Source organism: Gracilinanus agilis, chromosome 4 (assembly GCF_016433145.1).
Source record: "Gracilinanus agilis isolate LMUSP501 chromosome 4, AgileGrace, whole genome shotgun sequence".
Classification (NCBI taxonomy): Eukaryota; Metazoa; Chordata; class Mammalia; order Didelphimorphia; family Didelphidae; genus Gracilinanus; species Gracilinanus agilis.
The window spans coordinates 328,295,108-328,315,763 of record NC_058133.1 but is presented as its reverse complement, the minus strand read 5'-3'; positions in this window follow the sequence as shown (position 1 = coordinate 328,315,763).

The window sequence follows — 20,656 nt, the reverse complement described above, 5'->3', positions numbered from 1 at the left end:
ATCTTAGAAGTGGGAGCCCCAAAGGTTCCCTACTAAGTGACACATCCCATAGAAAGAGAGAAGAGGTCACCCAAAAATCCCTCTGCCCTTCACCCCTTTCCCTAATCCCTGAATTGCAAAGAATAAAAACCATTTAACAGTCAGATAGTGTTCCAGAGTGCCTGAGAGACAACAAGGGAGAGGGGAACCATAGCTTGTTCTGGCTGCCTCCATCTTTAAGCCAGGTCACCCGCTGTGGAAGTAACTGATGGGAGAGAGGTTTGTGCGAACCCCATCCTTATTCAAGATCAGATTGGGGTACCTCATACCTCTTCTTATAGAGAAGCCTTGCCCCCAGCTCCTGTCAGGTGGCATGACCATCCAGGTCACCCAGTTTTGGGGTGATAACCCCTTAAAGTCTCCCAGTGTATATTTGGCCTCAGGGGAGTGCTGGAAGAGAGACCCACCATATAGACTTTCTCTATCTCCCTTCTATTAAATATTCATGACTGGCCTTTTTATTGTTACAGATATAAGTGATGATAATTTATGTTACCCCTTCTAGAGGTATTTACATTTGCAAGATAGACTTGGAAATACAAGGGAAAATGAACACCTTATATAATAACTCTGGGAAGTAGGCCATGCAATATTATTATCATAGGACATAAGCTTCTTGAAGGCAGGGAAGGAATTTTTGTCTTTTTATTCTCTACACCTAGTACAATACCTGGCACATAGTAGGTGCTTAATAAATTTAAAAAGTAATTAATCTTCACTTTATAGATGAATAAATCTGAGAGAATGCATAACTTACTAAGGCCACATGACTATTTAGGATCAGAAGTCTGAATTTCAGCCAGGTCCATTGCAATTTTTTCTATATCATACTATCTCTTGGATTGAATTACTTATGGAAGAGTTCCAGGTAGAGTGACAGGGGCTCTGCTACTTATTATCTTTATTGTCTGTATGACATTAAACACATTACATCAGACCCCTTGGGATCTCAGTTTCCTCATCTGTAAAATGAGAAGATTGGACTAAAATGATTTCTTGGGTTCTTCCTAGTTCAAATTTCTATGATTTTTCCAGAGAGATGCCTAACATATTTCTCTCAAATCACTTCTATCTAAGACTGGTCCTAAACATTGGTGCTAGTAGGAATTTTTTGTCTGGCATAAGGCTATAAGAAATAAAGAAAAAAATTGAGAGGAAAAAATAACAGATTAGGAAGGAATGAATGGAAAAGAATGTGGAAAAGAAAGACAAAAAACAGAAAGGAACAAATGGTTCATGTGGAGAATGTACTGGGAACAACTACTTCTACGTCAATCGTGGTAATCTACCCTGAGAATCAAAAAACTAGATTCTGGAGTCATTGTTCTCTTGTAGTTTTAGAAAAGGAAATTAGTCTTATTTTACCTACATTTTTTAAAAAAAACTCTTACCTTCCGTCTTGGAGTCAATACTGTGTATTGGCTCCAAGGCAGAAGAGTGGTAAGGGTAGTCAAGCAATGGGGGTCAAGTGACTTGCCCAGGGTCACACAGCTGGGAAGAGTCTGAGGTCAGATTTGAACCTAGGACCTCCTAGGACCAGACCTGAGGCCTGGCTCTCAATCCACTGAGCTACCCAGCTGCCCCCTTATTTTACCTACATTTAAAGAATCATAATACCTTATTCTTGAAGACCTCGTAAGGGTGTGGCCAGATTAATGCTTTGGGATCCCTCAAAAAAAGAAGTTGAATTCCAGAGAATCATGGTTGTAGAGTTAGGAGAGAATATATAGGTCATTTAGTCTAAACCCTTTGTTTTGTGGATGAGAAAAATGAGGCCCAAAGATGTTAAATGACTTGCCCTAGGTCACATAGGTAGTAAATATTTGAGTTAGGTTTTGAACCTTGGTCCTTTGACTCTAGGGCCAATACTTTCCCCACTAAGTCAAAGTACTTGTCTTTGCATATCTAGTACGTAGTATAGTAACTTGCACAAAGCTGACATTTAATTAGGAATTCTTAACTTGGGGTCCATAAATTACCCATGAATCTCTAAAGAGAATTCAAGTGATCCATGAACCTGAATGGAAAAAAAAATACACCTTTATATTTCACCAGCTTCTAAATAAATGTTTTTGTAGCTGTATATTTTCTATTTTATGCACTCAAAAACATCATTCTGGGTAGGGGTCGCCAGCCTTCCCTGGATGGCCAGAAGGATCCAGCACAGTGTTAAGAACCCCAGTAATGCTTATTGGATTAGGTCGTTCAGTTTTTTAGAACAGTGACAGTGCTAGTTCTAGGTGTGATTTCAAGTTTTTGTCCAATCTGTACATTGTTATCATGACTTATCTTTGTGATCTTAGTCTTTAGTCTGGTTGGGAGAGTCCAGACGTCTTTCTTCTTCTCACTTGGACATTTCCACCTGGAAATCTAGCTAGAACCTTAGGCTCCATGTGTCCTAAACTTATCATATTGTCAGAACTTTGTCTTTGGACTCCCTTATTTCTCTCGATGGAACCATCTAGTACTCTTCCAACTTTATCACTTCCCACATTTAATCAATTGCCAAACTCAAGGATTTTGGCTCTGAAACGTTTCTCTTGGCCATATTAGACTGATAGCTTCTTTGGAGATCACCCTTACAATCTCTTTTATACTCTCTTCTTCCACCATCTTCTAACCAGCTGCCTTACTGCCTAAACCTGAGACCTTGCTCTGGAGGATTTAATCTTTTCAGTTCTGAAACTCCTACCATGTAGACCCATGTTCTTGCTAGGTGAATGCCTTTATGTGTGGTTCACTATATCTATTCCAGTCCTATTTTACTCTACCACTAGCTACTCTGCAAGTGTGCTGCTTCTCCCATCTTAAGCAGATTTCCTCTCTATTACTAATCCTTTTATCTTTTGCTGTCTATTGATTGCCTCTTTCTTGCTCACAAAACACCTATATATCCTCCATCCTCAAAAAAACCCTCACCTTATTCACTCATCTTTGCTAGTTATTGACCCATATCTGTCTTCCCTTTTTGGCTATACTCTTTGTGTAGATCTTTTGCAATCAGTGCTTCCATTATCCTTTATCTCACTCTTAATTCTCTGTAGTTTGTCTACTGACATCATTCAATTGAAATTGCTCTCTCCAAAGTTACCAGTTCTTTCCTAATTGCTTGATTAAACGGTCTTTTCTCACTTGACATGTGCTTGTTTACTTGACTTGAGAGCAATAGAAAAAAAATAACTTTGAGGGATCATTTAAGAAAAGTCATTTGAGGGGGCAGCTGGGTGGCTCAGTGGATTGAGAGCCAGGCCCAGAGAGAGGAGGTCCTGGGTTCAAATATGACCTCAGATAATTCCCAGCTGTGTGATCCTGGGCAAGTCACTTAACTCCTATTGCCTATCCTTACCACTCTTCTGCCTTGGAAGCAATACACAGTATTGATTCCAAGACAGAAGGTAAGGGTTTAAAAACAAACAAACAAACAAACAAACAAACAAACAAACAAACAAACAAGTTATTTGAGTTATTGTCACTGAGTTCCTGCTTTCAGGAAGCACCATTTCCCATTTTTACTGACAAAATTTCTCAACCGCTTAGAGCAGTGATTCCCAAAGTGGGCGCCACCACTCCCTGGTGGGTGCTGTATTGATCCAGGGGAGCGGTGATGGCCACAGGTGCATTTGGGGCGGTGAATAAGGGGGCAGTGATAGTATGTGACGGGACACTAAGTAATATTTTTTCTGGAAAGGGGGTGGTCGGCCAAAAAAGTTTGGGAACTACTGGCTTAGAGCATCAGTTTTCTCATCTATGAAATAGGGAGAGAAATATTTATCAATATCAGTTTCTTCATCTATAAAATAGGGAAAACTACACATATGTATAAATATTTAAATGTATATATATAATAGGGAAAACTATATATATATGTATATATATGTGTGTGTGTGTGTGTGTGTGTGTGTGTGTGTGTGTGTGTGTATACATATTGTACCACCCCAATTTTATAGTCTATCTTACAGGGTTATTGGTGAGGAAAAAACTCACAAAATTTGATATTTTCTAGAAAATTGGATTTCTATGATTTCTGAGTACCAAGTGAAGGAGCAATATATTCTAATACTTAATTATTCTAATATTTAATATATTCTAATACTTAAAGCTTTTATATTCAGGAAATTCTCCTCTTGCTAAAATCTCTGGTATCACTTAACTCTTTTTCTGATTTCAGTAGAGATGGAGATTTACTGGTTGCCATCCTTTGACTAGAAATGCTTTTTAAACTTGAAAGTCATTAGTGATCTATTACAATTGTGTTCAATTCTGGCACTATGGTCTTAGAAGGCAATTGCTAAGGAAGAGAATTTGGGATACACAATTTTAGAAAACAAATGCTAAAAATAATTATCATATGTAATTGAGAAAATGGCATACTATATTTTAAAGGAACATGCTTAATCCAGGAAAATAATTTCCCATACTGGCCATGTGCAAAAATGTATTTGTCATTATGTATCTTATGTCCATTACTTCCCCTGCTGGTGGTAGGTAGCATGCTTCACCTTTAGTGCTCTGGCAACATGGTTTTTCTTATATTGATCACAATTCTAAAGCTCTTCAAAGTTATTTTTCTTTGGGATATTATTTTCAATTCATACATTGATCTCCTAGTGCTCAATTTATTCTGCCAAAGGTCATACAGGTCTTCCCAGTTTCCTCTAAAATAATCTATTTTATCATTTCTTATGGAGCTATTACTTTCCATTATAGTTATTTATCTACCATAATTTGTCTAGCTATTTTCCTCTAAAATTTTGAATCCAAAACTCTTTCCCCCACCCCCACAACCTTTCCCCTCCTGAGATGGTAAGCAATTTGATCTAGGTTATACATGTACGATCATGCAAAACATTTCTGTTATTACTCATTTTGTGGATGAAGACATACTAAAAAACAACAACAAAAAACCATGAAGAAAGTACAGTGAAAATTTGTATGTTTTGATCTGTATTCAGACTTCATCAGTTCTTTCTCTGGAGGTGGATAGCATTTTTTTGTAATGAATCCTTTGGATTTGTCTTAGATCATTGTATTGCTGAAAATAGGTAAGCCATTGATTATCATATGAAAGTGCTGTTGCTGTGTACAGTGTTCTCTTGGTTCTGCCCACTTCACTTTGCTTCAGTTAATTTAGATCTTTCCAGGCTTTTTCTGAAATGATCCTGTTCATAATTTCTTATACTACAATAGTATTCCATTACAATAATATACCACAACTTATATATCCATTTACCAAATGATAGATTTTCCTTTAATGTCCAATTCTTTGCCATCTTTGCCAAATTGCATCTATAAACATTTTTGACCAAATAGGTCCTCCCTATCCTTGCCATTTAAAAAATTCTCTTTGGGATATAGACCTAGTAGTGGTATTGCTGGGTGAAAGGGTAATGCACAATTTTATAACCCTTTGAGCATAGATCCAAATTGCCTTCCAGAATAGCTAGATCAGTTTACACCAACACTTAGTGCATTAGTGTTCTAATTTTCCCACATCCGCTCCAACATTAGTCATTTTCCCTTTCTATATATGCATATTCTTTTTAAAATTTAAAAATTTTTAATTTTAATAAAATTTCACATAAGTTTTCTGAAATTATACAATCCAAATTTTCTTCTTCCCCTCTTCCCTCCCCTTTCCCAGAGCTAACAATCTGGGTTATACATGTATTATCATGCAAAACATGTTTTTATATTATTCATTTTTGTGAGTAAATAATATAAAAACAAAACTCTAGAACACATACCCAAATAAATAATTGGTAAATCATGTTTCCATCTGCATTCTTACGCCAACAGTTCTTTCTCTGGAGGTGAATATATGCATATACTTTTTAAAGGTTTCTAGCTATTTATTTTATTATTTAGTTCGGGAAAACAGTGGGAAGGAGAGAAAATAAATGCACATAAAACAAATAATTAAAAAATATATTTGTAAACTGGAGAATGTCCAGAGGAAGGCAGCTGAGATGGTGAAGGGCTTTGAATCTAAGATACGTGATGATCAATTAATAGATTTTGGAATGTTTATCCTAGGAAAAAAGGAGACTCAAGGGGGATCTGATAGATGTTCAAGTACTGAATGAATTTTAATACCGAAGCAGGATGAGATTTGCTCTTTTTGGCCCTAGCAGTCAGAACAAGGGCATTGAATGGAAGTTGCAAGGAGGCTGGCTTAAGCTTGATGTCAGGAAAAAAATTTCCTAACAACTTGAGCTTTTAAAAAGTGGAATGTCTTACCCAAATAATTGATGGATTCATCCTCCTTGAACATCATCAAGCAGAAGCTGGCTGAACATGTGTCAGTTTTGTTATAGTGAGAATTTCTCCATATATGTTTTGGTTATGAAGGTCCCTTCCAATTCTCAAATTCTGTGAATTCTTTTGAATTCACATCCAGGACATAAGTGGAGTATTCTTGACAAGGGAGGATTTGTTAGTCTAAGTACTTGGGAATTAAGTATAAAGTAGTGGAAAGACCATTACATTTGATATTAGTAGATTAGAGATGTGAACACTTGGCTAAGAAAATGATGATGTCTGACATTAGTATTTGGATTTCTGAATCATAGCTTAAGATATAGAAATGACAGACTCCTGGCCAGGGATGGAGTACACTTAATGAAAGCTACTTAAAATGTATTTGTTTAGTATTTTGTATGTAAAAATAAAAAAAAGCTTTAAAATTAAAAATAAAAGCTTGGGGAAGGAGAAAACTGCTGATGGGAACCTGGATACTGGTAGAACTATGGAAATGTGTGTTAAAACTCCTTAATCCCAGAATACCAGCTGGGGCTATCTTGGGTAAAGAAGCAGAAATGGGTGAGTTGGGATTACCTATATTTTAGGGTGGATTGATTTGTGACCCAGGTTTGGGCCCTTTGAGCAGAAGAATACAAAAAAAGTGTGTAGGACTTGGGGATAGGAGGAGTTTCTGAGATCTCAGGAAACCTTAACTGGTAGCTTTTATCTACCTATCTTGGAACTGCTTTTACCTTGGTGTATTACAATATTTTTAGTAAAAGGACTTAAATTTTTTTTGCATCTTTGGACTCTGAGTGATCCATTGCACCAGATGTGGAGCCCATGACAGAGATGATTGCCTGTACCTATTTACCATTTCTTGGACAGTAGCAATAAGGTAGTAAGAAATGTTTACCAGGCAAAATCCAAGAAATGAGATAGTGCTAAAACTCATGTCCTCAAATATCTCTATAATACTCAGAGTTTATGCAACAAGCAAGAGGAATCAGATTGAGAGAAGGCAAATTTCATAGGTATTACTGAGACTTAAAATGTAACCTATAATTGAGACTATAGCTTTGAATAGGTTGAACATAAAAAAAAGAATAGATAAAAGAGTGAGACACTGTGCATTAAGAAAATATACAAGATGAAATCTAGGATCCAGACTTGGGAAATAAGAGGTTATAAGTAACTATAGGTTTAATATGAGTGTGATTAAGCTCTAAAGTGATCTTGGGCTACATTGAGAGTCATAACTTCAGAGAATAAGATGATGATGGTCCCCCTGCATTCTGCCCTGGTTAAACAATCTCTGGAGTATTGTGTTCAGGTCTTTGTGTCACAATTAAAGAAGGGCATTCATGAGCTCTAAAAATTCCAAAATTGAGTGACTATCATATGAAGGTTGACTAAAGGAATTGGGAAGGTTTAGCATGATGAATAAAAAATTGGGGATAAGGGATAATTTGTTGTTATTCAGTCATTTTGGTTGTGTCTGATTCTTTGTAACCCCATTTTGAGTTTTCTTGGCAAAGATACTGGCGTGGTTTGCCATTTCTTTCTCTAACTCATCTTATAGATGAGGAAAAGGAGGCAAACAGGGTTAAGTGACTTGCCCAGGGTCCCACAGCTAGTAAGGGTATGAGGCTGGATTTGAATTTAGGCTTTCCTGATTCCAACCCAAATAGCTGCTCAGGGGCATGGCAGTTTTCTTTAATTATTGGAAGAGTTTTTAGACTCATTCTGTTTGGCTCAGAGTATTGGGTAGAGATTGCAAAGGGTCTAATTTAGGCTTGACATAAGAAAATAAACTTCATTATAATTAAAACTATCTAAAAGTAGAATGAATAGCCTAACATGGACTAGATTGTCATGGAGATACCTTTCAACTTTAAAATTCTATGATTCTGTGACCAGGAATCAATTACTGGTTTTGGCAATTAATGGCCATATGAACTCTGGAAACTTTTAACTTCTTTATTTCTTACTTGCCTCCTTTCTGTAAAATGATAGTTTGGACTAGGCATAGGGGGAAAAGCAGAGCTTTAATTAAGGAAGTAAAGAAACAATCGTTTATTAAGCACTTTGCAAGCACTTTGCAAATGTCTCATTTGACCCACACAAGAACCCTGGGAGGTAGGTGCTATTGTTATTTCCATTTTACAGTTGAAGAAACTGAAGCAGACAGTGGTAAAGTGGCTTGCTTAGTATCATATTGCTAGTCATTGTCTAAGGCCAGATTAAAACTCAGTTTTCCTGAATCCAGGACTAGTGCTTTATCTACTATGCTGCACTCTGTGGTATAGTCATTTCAGTTGTATCTGACTCTTCATGACCCCATTTGGGGTTTTCTTGGCAAAGTCTCTGGACTGGTTTCCTATTTCTTTCTCCAGCTCATTTTATCAATAAGGATCTGAAGCAAATGGGGTTAAAAGACTTGCCCAGGGTCACATAGCTAGTATGAAAGGCCAGATTTGAACTCCCAAAGATGACTCTAAGCTGGGTACTCTATTCACTGTACCACTAGCTGCCCCAGAAGCTTAGGTCCCTCTAGGTGAGGCAACCCTGATGTCTGTGCCAATGTGCTGAATGTAGAGGATGCTGAAAACACTTATGGTTCTTCAATAGAAAAAAGCCACATAATTTAACATTACTTTTTTTTAAAGACCAGATAATATGCTTTTTTTCTTTAGGAAAATCATCCAAGATAAGTTCCTTCTTAGATTGATCCCACTCCAATCCCCTTAAGTTGTTCCTGAAATGGATTCTCATTATTCCATGTTCTTTGTCCATTTGAGTGTCTTGATTGATCATGAATTTCATGACACCTCAGCTGCACCTTGATTGATGCTGCCACCAGTATAAGAATACTCATTAGAAGACCAAAGACCAGGTTGAATCCTTGTTCTTCCACTTGGGGGAAATTGTTACTTCTCTGGGCTTTTGTATCCTGATGCCTGAAATAAGAGAACTGGATTAAATAACTTTCAAATTTCCTTCTCATTCTAAATCTCTGCCCTGTGATATCTAAGGTCCCTTTTGGTCCTGACATTCTGCTGGATCCATCAGAACTGCTTTGAACATATACCAGCAACATGTTCACTGATCAAATTAATTTCATTAATTTAATAATTATAATTCAGATTACAATACAGATTGTAATTTTTAAAAATTACAATTCAGATCACCTTTTGGTTCACTAGGACTCTTAGACATTTCTCAGTCATACAGTAGATAAACTGGTTTTTCTCTTTCTCGTGTCTGTCCTGCTTGCTTTTCCTTCCCAAGGGTCCTTTGCTTCAGTGTTCCCTTCTGATTGCATTGGAATGGACAGAAGGCTTTCATAGTTCAGAGTTCCCACTCAACAGAGGAGATGGCTTGTCTGGATTCTTTTATTTCTAAGAGCTCTTTCTTTGTGATGGGCCTGGAGCAATTTAGAGTTTATCTTCAGCATGGGAAACATTATCCATCAAATAGTATTCCTCAAAGCCCAGGCCTCAAAGCAAGAGAGTTGGCATGGGATCACATTTAGTTGCGGGAGCCACAGAACTGTGAAGATTTATGCTTCTGTTCACAGCAATTGCCCTCAAGGAGGTCCTCCACATTGCTTTTTCAACACTTTGTAGGATCTCGTGTGTTGACATGGTGACTTGGAGGACAGCTGAGCTGTCTCTGTGTAGAATCGGAACAGAAAAGAAATGGAGGCCTTCGAGGTGGGCCAGCTGAGTGCTATGAACAAGAGCAGATGTCTGCTCCATTACCAGTTCTTTTCTTCTTTTTTTTTTTTCCTTCCACATTAACGGTTTTCATTATTTATTTATTTGTTCATTTATATTCTATCTATTTATCTATCTATCTAATATCTATTTATCTAATGTTTCTGTATTTACAGTGCCAGCAATCTTTTTTTCCATGTAATTCAGTGGATACAGAATATATTATTGCTGCCCAGATTGAAAAACTAAAAAGTCAGGCATTCTTCTGCTGGACTATTTTTAAAAGCAGAGACCATGCTCAATTCAAAAACAAGAAAAAAAGTAGAAATGTTATGGAGTAGGTCCACAGCAATGGGAAACTTTCCCCAAAGCATTGGGATGTTGCGGCACTCTGCCTGTCTCCTTTGGGGTGGAAGAAGTTTTGAGATCACCTGAACCTTGGCTCTCACTCCATGTTGTCCTTCCCCTGTGGCACATTCCTGCTTTCTGATCACATCAGGCAAGGCTAAGGAAGAGAGCAAAAGCTTGGTAGACATGTGGCTTTTTTCTCTCTGGTAGGGTGGGATAGATTCTCCAGCTGGATCCAATAAAATCCAGCTCGGAGAGAATTCTTCACAAAGTTAGACAAGGGACTGACGGTCCCGAAATGCTCACACAATTCTTGCAGCTGCGGAGTCCTTAAAGTCAGTGAGTTCCAGGAAAAAAAAAAAGACAATGGTTCTGGAAGGGCTCCCATGTTTGCCTCTAGGCAAATGTTCAGAATAGCTCATTTGCTCAATGAAGTTAATTCATTAATCATTGCAGATACTTTTGTTCCTTCTCCTTTGAAGCTGGCCCCAACTTTTATTTTTCTTTAGGTTGAAATGTGGTCAATTACATTCACCAGAGTTTATCCCAATGAGGAACCTGTCCTATGTTAAATACATCCAGTTGCCAAAACATCAACCTCTGATAGTTTTCCATTTTGATAGGTACAGATAGACTAGGCTGAAAGGTTTTCTACATTTGTCTGAATTTGGCTTTTTCTTTGACTAGGTAACTACTACTCAATGCCCCCAAATTAGAAGAACTGGTTGACAAGTCATTCACTCTTGTTCTTGAGAGACACAGTGGTTACCTTTTCCAGGGAGGGGGGGGGGAACTTGTTGCTTTTGCTTAGCTTGATCTTAAGAATCCATTTGTTTCTTCAACAAACATTTATTAAGCATGTGCTATATACTTAGAGGCTGCGCTAAATCCTAGGATACAAAGAAAGTGAAAACAATTTCTGTCTTCAGAGAGCTTCCATTCTAATGAGGAAGAGAACAGATAATGCCATTATGTGTATACAAGATACATAGTAGATACAATGAAACCTTGGAGGGGAAAGAATCTGGAGGGATAAGGAAAGACCTCTTGCAAAAAACAACTGGTATTTGAGAGGAGTCTTGAAAGAAGTCAGGGAGTCTAGAGTATAATTCCTGTCTTTTTGAAGCTTTCAGTCTATACACTATAAATACATAACTATTTTATTTCCAAAGATATGCAGTCTCAACATTCAAAACTGTTTTCAAATTAGCCAAGACAGACTTCTTCATATCCCATCTAAATAATCTGTTCCTGGAATTTTGGAGGTAACCAGATCTCCTATTTTCCAAACCCTTCCTTACTCATTTCTTTTTTGTAAAGGTGCAAGAATTTGTAGTATTTTGAAGAGTTTTATTTTCTTAGTCACAAATATACTCTTTTAATCTTTATTTTTTTTTTTACTATTAGGACTAACTAACTCTGCTCACATTTAGAAATCTGTATCCCTAATACTATTCCTAATAGTGCAGGATAATGGAAAGAGCTCTGACTTGGGACCAGGAAAATTGGATTCAGTTTTCAGATCTAATAAATACTAGCAGCTCAATATGCACATGGTCCTTCTTCCCTGCCCCTTGCCAACTCTACCCCCCATTAAAACCTCTTTATGACCTATACATAGCTGGTCATAGCATCCATGCTGGGTAGATTGTTCATCTGGAATACTGGGGCATATTCCTTTCTGTAAAGTTAACTCTCAATTGCCACAATTCTTAAATCCCTAGTTCTTTCTCATTTTCTACTTCTAAAATTTTTGCTCCTTGGAACTACTTCCTGATTGACTACATTTTTATGTCTGAGTCATTCAGGAAAACATGTGACCTTTCTTTGCTTTTTGCTACTCCATTTTCCAAATGGCATCCCTCTAGATATAGCTTTACTAGGAGACAACATGTATGATATGGGTAAAGGAGAGAAAATCTCCTTTCTCTACCTTGCCTTCCAGTAGAGGTTCTAGGATCACATTGACACAAAGTTGTTCCTTGCTTCAAATCCCTCAAAATCTTAAACTAGATGAAAGCTGGCAGAATGGCTTTTTAAAAAGTATTCTTCAGGACGTGGCCAATCTGTTACCAAACCTTAGAGAGAAGAGAATTTTCAGGAGGGGAATAAAGGGAAATATAGTCAAAAGCATTAAATGCTTTAGAGAGGTCAAGAAGTAGGAGGATTGAGAAAAGGTAATTTAATTCAGTAATTTAGAGATTATTGGTAATTTTGGGAAGAACAGTTTCATAGTTCAATTTAAATGATGTGGTCAGAGGCCAGACTGCAAAGGATTAGAGTAGGCAGAGGCAGAGAGAAGTAGAAGCATCAATGAGTCCCGGAAGAGTATCATTGGATAAAAGGAGGCTTTTGTTTATTTTTGTTTTTGTTTTTTAATTTTTTTTAAATCTCTTACATTCCGTCTTGGAGCCAATACACAGTATTGACAGAAGAGTGGTAAGGGGTAGGCAATGGGGGTTAAATGACTTGCCCAGGGTCACACAACTGGGAAGTGTTTTTGTTTTTATTTTTTATTGAGGCAGGTGATTCGATTTCAGCATTGCCTTCCAGTCTCTCTGTGTGGTCCTCACTGCCCTCATGGTCTCTCTGTAACCATCAGTGTCTGCTTAGTGAAACAGAGTGGTGGTATCATCCAGAAAGCCCAATCTCCTCATTCCAGTATAACAGTATATCTCTCTGCTAGGATTATTATGAGGAAACATATTGTAAAGCTTACAGTTATTTATATATAAATATATATGCATATATGTGTTAAACATACATCTATAATAATAATTACATATATATGAGAATTCTTAATATTTTAAAAAGTACTCTGATAGTAGTAATGTGTATTCACAGTTCTTGGCTGCTCAGAGCTATTCAGGTTAGAGTGCAGCAACTCTGACTCTTGGATGACCAGTGTGTATAAAATAGGAACACAGGAATCAGCCTGCTTGCTTCTGTTTTTTTGCCCAAATTCCCTTGGCCAGCTCCCTTTTTGGAATGTATGAATAAAAAGAAAAGAGTTTTTTCTCTCATCACTCCAATTCCTGCTAAATTAGAGCCTTATACTGAATGGAATGGTTAACAGAAGAACATTTGCAAAAGCCAACACTTTGTAGCTGCTACTGGACCACTGTAATTCATGTGTTGGGTCGGGGGTCCCCTCATAAGACGAGTAAGTGGATTGAGAGGAAGCAGTGGTGGACAGAGAGCAGCAAACAAGAGGGGCAGCCAACAGGGATAGATAGAAGCAAGAGAAAAGGAAGGGGACTGATTTTTGTAGGCTTCAGTTTATTTATTTTAGTTTTTTGAAATTTCAGATGTATTTCTATTTGCTGAAGTTTAAGAATGCCTTTCATGAGCACGGAAATATGTAGTATGTAGTAATATATGTACAACCTATATCATATTCTTGGGGAGGGGTTAGAAATAGGAGGGAGTAAAAATTATTTTTAAAATTCATTGTAATTTTTCCCACAGTTACATGATTCTTGTTGTCTCCCTCCACTCTTCCTTCCCCCCTCCTAGAGTTGACAAGTAATTTCACTGGGTTATACATATATTATCATTCAAATCCATATTATTAATTTTTATAATTGAGTAATCTTTTAAAACCCAAACCCCAAATCATGTACTCATATAAACAAGTGATAAATCATATGTTTTCTTCTGGATTACTACTCCCACAGTTCTTTCTCCAGATGTGGATAGCATTCTTTCTCATAAGTCCCTCAGCATTATTCTGGATCATTGCATTGCTTTTAGTAGTAAAGTCAATCACATTTGATCATTCCACAATATTTCAGTTACTGTGTATAATGTTCTCCTGGTTCTGCTTATTTCACTCCATATCAGTTCATGTGGGTCTTTCCAGTTCTTATAGAAATCAAGCAGTTCATCATTCCTTATAGCACAATAGTATATTACCATGACATATCACAAGTTATTCTTCCCCATTTGAGGGACACCCCCTCATTTTCCAATTTTTTTTTCTGCCAGCACAAAAAACTCAGCTATAAATATTTTTGAACAAATAGAACCTTTCCCTTTTTTTTAAAAATCCCTTTGGGATAAAAACCTAGTAGTGGAATTGCTGGATCAAAGGACATACATTCTCAAAAAATTATTTCTACATGTAATTGAAAAAACAAAAAATTGATTTAAGAAAGAATGGCTTTAATAAAAGCAACATTCATTAATAGAATTTAAAAAGACCTTGCTTCTTTAGTTATTTCCTTTTTCTTCCTTACCATTCTATCTTTTTTCTTTTCACCCAACTTTCTTTTAGTTTTAGGTTCATATTCTTTCCCTCTTATTTTCACACTTCTCCCTGACCCCTATTACAAACATATATTGTCAAGCAAAGTAAACTCCCACGTTCACATGTCATATATATGTATATATGTACACACAATAGATATATGTATGCACATATGCCTACATGTAGCTTTCTATTTTCTATCTAAGGGTAGGGTTGCTTTATTTAACCAAGTCATTGTACTCCAATTAAAGTAGTAATTGCATGTTAACCAGATACAAAAATTAATCTCAATCATAGAATTTAGTTTCAGCATGCAGCCAATCACAAGTTTTAGACCAAACATTAAAAGTAGATGGAACTGGAGTGACTTTGGAAAACAAAAGGTTTTGGATAGGTCATATACTAGGGGTTATTTGTAAATTATTGAGAGAGGAGAGGACAGAGACATCTGGGAAACTGAAGCAAGTGTAACCAAGTGTGGTATTTCCATAAAATCCCTGAGGAAGAACCACCTGAAGGGGGGAAGGAAAGGCCTTGGCTTAGATCTCCTTCTTTTCCTTTGGCTCTATAGAGTAGGACTGTTACTGCTTTGGAGGGTCCAGAGGAAATTAGACTTCCCATTTTTCCATTGGTGTCCAAATTTGTTGGCATATTGAGTGCAACATTTTAACAGCATTATCTTTTAGGATTTTAAATAGTTTAGCTGGAATTCTATCACTTCCATTAACCTTATTGTTAGTCATGCTTTCTTTCTTTCTTTTTTTTTTCATTTAATAATTTTTATTTTTTACAAAAGTTAACATGGTTACATGATTCATACTCTTACTTTCCCCTTCACCTCCCTGACTCCCCCCCGCCCCCCTAGCTGATGCACATTTCCACTGGTTTTAGCATGTGTCATTGATCAAGACCTATTTCCAAATTGTTAATAGTTGCATTGGAATGGTACTTTCGAGTCTACATCCCCAATCATGTCTGCCTCAACCCATGTGTTCAAGCAGTTGCTTTTCTTCTGTGTTTCAACTCCTGCAGTTCTTCCTCTGAATGTGGGTAGTGTTCTTTACCATAATTTCCTCAGAACTGTCCTGGGTCATTGCATTGCTGCTAGTACAGAAGTCCATTACATTCGATTTTATCACAGTGTATTGGTCTCTGTGTGCAATGTTCTTCTGCCTCTGTTCCTTTCGCTCTGCATCAATTCCTGGAGGTCTTTCCAGTTCACCTGGAACTCCTCTAGTTTATTATTCCTTTGAGCGCAATAGTATTCCATCACCAGCATGTACCACAATTTGTTAAGCCATTTCCCAATTGAAGGGCATACCCTCATTTTCCAGTTTTTTTGCCACCACAAAAAGCTTGGCTATAAATATTTTTGTGCAAGTCTGTTTATCTCTGATCTCTTTGGGGTACAACCCCAACAATGGTATGGCTGTATCAAAAGGCAGGCATTCTTTTATAGCCCTTTGAGCATAGTTCCAAATTGCCATCCAGAATGGCTAGATCAGTTCACAACTCCACCAGCAATGCATTAATGTCCCGATTTTGCCACCTCCCCTCCAACATTCATTGCTCTCCCCCTCTCTCATTTTAGCCAATCTGCTAGGTGTGAGGATACCTCAGAGTTGTTTTGATTTGCATTTCTCTAATTATTAGAGATTTAGAGCACTTTCTCATGTGCTTATTGATAGTTTTGATTTCTTTATGTGAAAATTGCCTATTCATCAATTGCCCATTTATCATTTGGGGAATGGCTTGATTTTTTTTATACAATTGATTTAACTCCTTGTATATTTGAGTAATTAAACCCCTGTCAGAGTTTTTTGTTATAAAGATTTTTTCCCAATTTGTTGTTTCCCTTCTGATTTTAGTTGCATTGTTTTTGTTTGTACAAAAGCTTTTTAATTTAATATAATCAAAATTATTTATTTTACATTTTATAATTTTCTCTCTTGCTTGGTTTTAAAATCTTTCCTTTCCCAGAGATCTGACAGGTATATTATTCTGTGTTCACTTAATTTTTTTTATAGTTTCCCTCTTTATATTCAAGTCATTCACCCATTCTGAATTTATCTTGGTGTAGGGTGGGGAGATGTTGATCTAAACCTAATCTCTCCCATATTGGTTTCCAAATTTCCCAGCAGTTTTTGTCAAATAGTGGATTTTTGTCCCAAAAGTTGGGCTCTTTGGGTTTATCATACACTGTCTTGCTGATGTCACTTACCCCAAGTCTATTCCACTGATCCTCCCTTCTGTCTTGTAGCCAGTACCATACCATTTTGATGACTGTTACTTTATAGTATAGTTTAATATCTGGTACTGCTAGGCCCCCTTCCTTCAAATTTTTTTTCATTATCTTCCTTGATATTCTTGATCTTTTGTTATTCCAAATGAACTTTGTTATAGTTTTTTCTAATTTCAGTGAAAAAGTTTTTTGGTAATTTGCTAGGTATGGTGCTAAATAGGTAAATTAATTTGGGTAGAATGGTCATTTTTATTATGTTAGCTCGTCTTACCCATGAACAATCAATGTTTTTCCAATTGTTTAGATCTAGTTTTAATTGTTTGGAAAGTGTTTTGTAGTTGTTTTCGTATAATTCCTGTGTTTGTTTTGGTAGGTAGATTCCTAAGTATTTTATATTGTCTTGAGTGATTTTAAATGGTGTTTCTCTTTCTACCTTATGCTGCTGCGATGTGTTGGAAATATATAGAAATGCTGATGATTTATGTGCATTTATTTTGTATCCTGCAACTTTGCTGAAGTTGTTGATTATTTCTACAAGCTTTTTAGTTGATTCTCTAGGATTTTTTAAGTAGACCATCATATCATCTGCAAAGAGTGATAGCTTAGTCTCCTCATTGCCTATTTTGATACCTTCAATTTCTTTTTCTTCTCTAATTGCAACTACTAGTGTTTCTAGTACAATGTTAAATAATAGAGGAGATAATGGGCATCCTTGTTTCACTCCTGATCTTATTGGGACGGCTTCTAATTTATCCCCATTGCATATGATGCTTGTTGATAGTTTTAGATATATACTGTTTATTATTTTTAGGAAAGGACCTTCTATTCCTATACTTTCCAGTGTTTTCAATAGGAATGGATGTTGTATTTTGTCAAAGGCTTTTTCAGCATCTATTGAGATAATCATGTGACTTTTGTTTGTTAGCTTGTTGATATGGTCAATTATGTGAATGGTTTTCCTAATGTTGAACCATCCTTGCATTCCTGGTATAAATACTACCTGATGATGGTGGATGATCCTCTTGATCACTTGCTGGAGTCTCTTTGCTAGTATTCTATTTAAGATTTTTGCAACTATTAGGGAAATTGGTCTGTAGTTTTCTTTTTCTGTTTTTGATCTACCTGGTTTTGGAATCAGTACCATATTAGTGTCATAAAAGGAATTTGGTAGGACTCCTTCTTTGCTTATTATATCAAATAATTTGTATAGTATTGGGATTAGTTGTTCTTTGAATGTTTGATAGAATTCACTTGTGAATCCATCGGGCCCTGGTGATTTTTTCTTAGGGAGTTCTTTGAAAGGCCACTTCATTCTGCAGTATATCTGGCTCTAGATCAGTAACGACACAATCTTGGTTATCAGCAATGATGTTAAGATCCTTCTGTATATTCTTGCAACTCTTCTTTCTTTTTATTACCATTTTTAATATATAACATAATATGTAAGATAGCATGATATATGTGATTTGTTATATACTTACATACTTGTAATAAATATACTTAAGAGAAACAAATTCTCATATTAGCTATGTCCAAAAATCTTTTTTCTTTTCTTTGTCCACCCTCACACCACCAAGACAAAAATTATAGAGATTTAACAGAAGGCAGATAATATGATATAGATTGTACATCTATTATCATATAATACATATTTCCCTGTTTGTCATGTCACCTCTTCTTAATCTTTTCTACTTCTGTTAAATCCCTATAATTTTTGTCTTTTAACATGCTCTTTCTTTTATATGATATCTTGATATCTCTAATTTTCTTGAAGAGATCTATTGTCTTCTCCATTCTATTGTTTTCTTCTATTTCTTTGCATTTGTCATTTAAGAAAACCTTTTTATCTCTGTATCCAATTAGGTATATCTTTCCCTTTCTCCTTTCCCTTTTGCTTTCCTTCTTTCCAGAACTATTTGTAAAGCCTCATCAGATAACCATTGTAGTTTCTTGCTCTTTTTCTTTGAGATTTATTTTTATTTATTTTTATTTATTTTTATTTTAAACCCTTAACTTCTGTGTATTGACTTATAGGTGGAAGAGTGGTAAGGGTAGGCAATGGGGGTCAAGTGACTTGCCCAGGGTCACACAGCTGGGAAGTGTCTGAAGCCAGATTTGAACCCAGGACCTCCCATCTCTAGGCCTGGCTCTCAATCCACTGAGCTACCCAGCTGCCCCCTCTTTGAGATGTTTTTTGCTGATGCCTCCTGTATAATATTGTAACCTCTTTCCACAGTTCTTCAGGCACTCTATCAACCAAATCTAAATCCTTAAATCTATTTATCACCCCCATTTCACAAGGGATGTTATTTCTGTCATACATATATGGTCTGATAGTTTTCTGTACTTTCTTCAATTGAAGTCTAAATTTTGCAATAAGGACCTAATGATCTGAGCCACAATCAGCTCCAGGTCTTGTTTTAACTGAATAGAGCTTCTGAATCTTTGGTTGCAACATATATAATCAATCTGTTTTGATAGTGACAATCTGGTGATGTCCATGTGTAGAGTCATCTATTGGATCATTGAGAAAAAAATGTTTCTTATGACCAATTAGTTATCTTTACAGAATTTTATTAGTTTTTTGCCCTCCCTTATTTTGCACTCCAAGGACAAACCTACCTGTTATTCCAATTATATTTTGATTTTCTGCCTTGACATTCTAATCCCCTATTAGTAAGGTGATTTTTCTGGGGGATGTTATTTCTAGAAGATGTTGAAGGTCTTTATAGAACGGAGTAACTCTGGCCTCTGGCATCGGTGGCTGGAACATATACTATGATTTGTTTTGGACAGAGTTTTTATATATTTTAAAAATTTAAATGTCTTTCTTACATTAAAATACCCAATCAGTTCTCTCCCTCTACCTTCACAAGCACACCCTCACTCACACACTCACATATTATGTCTTACTTATTTCTATTTAACAATTCTTCCCTTGAAGGTGGAGATACACAAGTCATTTTTCAACTTACACTTCTTTTGCTGTGTATAATGTTCTTTTGGTTCTGCTCATTTTATTCTTCATAATTTCATATATCTTCCCATGTTTTTTAAAAAATAACCTGTTATAATTTCTTATTGTACAGTAGTATTTCATTACAATCATATTCCCTGACTTGTTTAGCCATTCCCCAATTAGTGAGCATCCCTTCAATTTTCAGTTCTTTGCCACCACAAAGATAGCTAGCTGCTATAAATATTTTAGGACACATGAGTTCTTTTAGGAAATGAACCCAATAGTAGTATTGCTGGGTCAAAAGGCAAACACATTTTAATAACTTTTTGAGCATAATTCCTGAATGATCCACCAAATAGTTGGATCCATTTATAGTTTCACCAACAGTGTTTTAGTGGCCCTATTTTTCCATATCCCCTCTAACATTTGTCATTTTGCTTTCTTGCTATTTCACCCTATTTGATAAATGTGAGATATCTCAGAGTTATTTTGATCTGCATTTTTCTAATCAATAATGATTAAGAGCATTTTTTCCATATAGTTACTTATAGCTTTGATTTCTTCATCTAAAAACTGTCTATTCATATCTTTTGACCATTTGTTAATTGGAGAATGGGTCATATGCTTATATATTTGATAATATTCTGTATGTATTTTAGATATGAGACCTCCATGTGGTATTACTATGATACTAAATGGTTTGCTTTGGATTAAAATAGATATTCTGTCATTAAAAATTTTTTTTAAACCCTTACCTTCCGTCTTAGAATCAATATTATATATTAGTTCTGAGTGGTAAGGGCTAGTGACTTGCCTAGGGTCACACAGTTAGGAACTGTCTGAGGTCAGATTTGAACCTA